A 4,233-nucleotide genomic window follows, 5' to 3' on the forward strand; every position below is an offset into this window, starting at 1 on the left:
ACCGACTTCTGAGCTGGCATCACAATCATCGAGAAGGGTGTCACCGGCGTCGAGAAAAGCGTCATGGAGATGAGCGCCATCGTTGTTAGGACTAACGTCGTCATCATACAGACTAGCGTCGCAGTCACCAGGATAAGCATCACAGTCTGAGGGACCAGCGTCATGGTCATGGGGACCGACGTTATGGAGACTAGCATCACAATCATCGAGAAAGTGTCACGATCATTGAGAAAAGCTTCACAGTCAAGGGGACTAGTACTTGTGCTCAAGGAGGTGTTCGCGATGAATGCTCAAACCCGTTGAGATGACAAACTCACCTCCAGGTGACGACCTTACCGAGGTTCAAGGAAAAAACTCCATCGAGGTTAGAGGGAGAATGAGACGATACTAAGTTAGAGAAGAGGGAAACTCTGAGCCCGGCTCAGGTCAGACCTGGGGTTTGAAAATTTCCTCTTAGGACGAATGTCCAAAGAGAAAATTTGGGGGTCTTGTGGGAGTAGTCAACCATTTTTGACATGCAATTATAACAAATAACCAGCTATATATAAATGTGGCTATAATGGTCATGAAAGCGGTGATTATTACGGCCTTAACTACGATAATAACTACGCGCAGTAATTACGAGTATGAATGACCGTTGTAAATGTGTCATGATTAACCGCCGTTATTGCAGCAATAAGTATCATCATAAGTGTATAAGTAAATACAACCATAAAAGCGGAGATAATGGCGGCTTGTCCTCCAAGTAAGTCGTCGCCTATATAAAGGAGGCTTGATGTCCAGGTGAACCATCCTATTCCGACTCTTTCTATTCCACACGACTAAGAAACGTACTGACTTAGACATTAGAGAGTTTTCTACAGGTACCCCCCTCCTCATCGAGCCAACGGTCAAACTCCGAGTCAACTCTCAAATAGGAAGCTTCTAGATCGTTCTTGGTCAGCTTCCAATCCAGTCCTCATTCATTGGTGAGTCAATATCCTCTATGGAATTTTTCGTCACCAACAAATGATGGATTAGCGCTATGTCTACCACTAAATTATGAAGCCGCTACACTCAAGAAATGTACCATTTATGTAGTTCATTGCATAAAGTAATGACACCCTTACTAAATTATATATATCGACATGACACGTTTACTTATTTACAATAGAGAATAAAGTCATAAATCGGAGTTGATTCCGAAGGAATTGATTCTTAAACCCAAACCCTCATTAGGTTTTGAACTTCGGGTTATTATTAAGGAATAAGTTCATGATTTTGAGGTGGGACTCACTTTCATTCCAATTCCCTTTCGTGTTAGTAAATGCAGAGAAAAACATGTTTTGAAATATTTAATGCTTATTTCAAATAGGACTAAATACTGTTTAGTCCTTGAGCTTTTGACTAAAAAACACTTCAGTCCCTGGCCTTTTAATTTCACACGTTTAGTCCTTGTACTTCTCAATTTTGGACCAATAGGTCATTTCGGTCACTTTCCGTCCAAATCCTCCGTTAAGTAGCTGACGTGGCAACGTTTTCTCTCTAAAATGTCTATTCTACCCTCACTTCCTTTTTTTTTATAATTATATATATTTTTTCTCTTTTTTTTTCCTTCTTCCTCCTCTCTCTCCTCCTTCACCTACTCAATCTTCCTCACTTCCTCCTCTCTCTTCTTCTTGTCCTCTATACCCACATCGAAGGGACTGATTCATATACAACATATATGTTAGCATAATTGAGAACGATAAGGACATCATATTAATGCAATCTCATCAATAACAACACCATTCACCATTACAAAACCCCCAAAAGCAATCGAAATCGAAAACAACAGACACAAAATACAGTTCAGAGCCTAATTCAATCACAAATTTGAACAACAATACCATTTACCATCATAAAACCCAAATCAGATCCGATCTGGGGTGTTTTTTTTTTTTTGGTCAATCTGTTTATCTCTTCTTCTTCCTTCTTCCAGCTCCACCCCCCACGCCGTCCTCTTCTCCACCCCCTACGACCTCATCTGCAGCGTTTCCAACACCGTCCTCGTCTTAGATGAGAACACCATATACCCAAATCACAGAGTCTTGGATGAGGACCCATATACCCAAAGAGGCAAGCCATATACCCAAAACATAAACACCATTACCCCACTCTCAAATCGAGACCCAATCCAAAAGAACCCGAGTTAAAACCCTTAATCCCTAAATCAACCACAAAAGAATCAAACCTCGAGGGCGTCGTCCTCGTCTTGGATGAGGACACTGGAGTGGTGCAGGTCCTCGGAGGCATCGTCTTGCTTGCGCTGCGGAGTTGGCTTCACGATCCAGTAGAGTGTGGAGGAGAACGAGCGAATCGAGGAGTGGGTTGTTGAGAAGGGACTACGGTTTGAGGTTCGGGTGAGAAGGATTCGGTTTATTAGGGTTTAGGGTGAGCGAGATGGTTAGCGTTTTGAAGGAGAAGGGGAAGGTTGCAGCTCTGTCTCGTGTTGCTCGTGTTAAGGGTTCTGGAGAAGAGATAGCTGGAAGAGGGAAGAAGAAGAAGAAGAAGAAGAGAGAGATGAACCGATTGACAAAAAACAAAAAAAGAAGAAAAGAAACATAAAAGAGATAAACAGAAGGAAAAAAAAAAAAAGATAAGTGAGGGTAGAACAGACATTTTAGAGGGAAAACGTTGCCACGTCAGCTATTTAACCGAGGTTTTGGACGGAGAGTGACGAAAAGGACCTATTGGTCCAAAATTGAGAAGTACAAGGACTAAACGTGTGAAATTAAAAGGCCAGGGACTGAAGTGTTTTTTGGTCAAAAGCTCAAGGACTAAACAGTATTTAGTCCTTTCAAATAAGTAAACGTGCCATAAATGAAATAGAATGTTTCTGTAAACAAAAAAATTCAAACGCTGAAAAAGTAATTAAAAAAATTGGATTGATATACGTTCATTTTTAGTAGAAGGAAGTTAACCATTTTTATTCAATATGGAAAAAGAAATATTACACAGTGACCGCTCCAGTGGGACCATTAAAAAGAGACACCGCTAAACGCAATACTACTCTACCTATTGAGTGAAGCTCGGGGCGAGTAAACTAATAAGAAACTAACAACGAATTTTTTCCGCTGTATCTTTCAGTAGACTTACTGACAACCTCAAACCAATAAGCCCTGCAGTTCCTTGTGGGTATTGATCCTAGTAAAAATAAAAAGTTAGGTACTGAGACGAAACTCGTTCTGGATCCTATGTTTTTATAAAAAAATCTCCGGAATCCCAAATCCAAATCCAAAAATATAGTAAGCCTACAAGCTACAGCCCTAGTCAACCCAATAGGGCCCAAGCCCAGTGTAGAAAACATAGCATGGCCCAAACCCAATCAGGGTTTGCCCTTGCAGCCAACTCAAAGAATCTTTGATCTTACCGCCGCTGCACTAAGCTGACTGACCACCGAGACCGCCCTACAAATCCAATGTATCACCAGCCATGTATTGCAGTACTCAAACCTGGCTAGAGGCCATCGCCGGTCACGCTATCATCGAATTAAGAGGGAATCAACTCTGGTAGGTGAACATTAGAGTCGCGGCCCACTCAAGCACCATCAAACCCATCCACATCTACTTTACCCACTGTAGCACGAAGAGGAAGCCAGTCCAACAAGCAGGCCACTGATGTGGCATAGACCAAGCCAGTACGTCAAGACCGATATCCCAACTCCATAATTGGTCCTAGGGCTGGGCAGAAACCGACTCGAACTTGAAAAACCGACCGATCCGACCGGCAAAAACGGGTCGGATAACGAACCAAAATGAAAAAACAATTGAAGAAGACGTAACCGACCCGCACCGTTTTACTTCGGATCGGAATCGGGTTTGCTATTTGCACCGACTGGATTGAAACCGATCCACCTAGGGATGGCAATGGGGCGGGTTGGGGATGAGGATCACAATACCATCTCCATCCCCGGGGTCATTCTCTACCCCCATCCCCGCCCCAATCCCCAATAAAAATATATTGGGGATTCCCCGTCCCCATCCCCACTGGGGACGAAGCCTCCAAACCCGCCCCAAATCCCCAATAAGAATTTAATAAATAAAATAATTTTTTCTCATATTGCCTTTTTTAAAATCAAAATCTACAACAAATAAATTTAAAACATGATTAAATTCATAAATCATAATTCAATGAGTGCAAAAGTCAAAATACCATTAAAGTAAAAGTGTAGTCATTAAAGTAAAGTAGTAAATATATATATTTGTGATTTAT

Source organism: Rosa rugosa, chromosome 2 (genome assembly GCF_958449725.1).
Source record: "Rosa rugosa chromosome 2, drRosRugo1.1, whole genome shotgun sequence".
Taxonomy (NCBI): Eukaryota; Viridiplantae; Streptophyta; class Magnoliopsida; order Rosales; family Rosaceae; genus Rosa; species Rosa rugosa.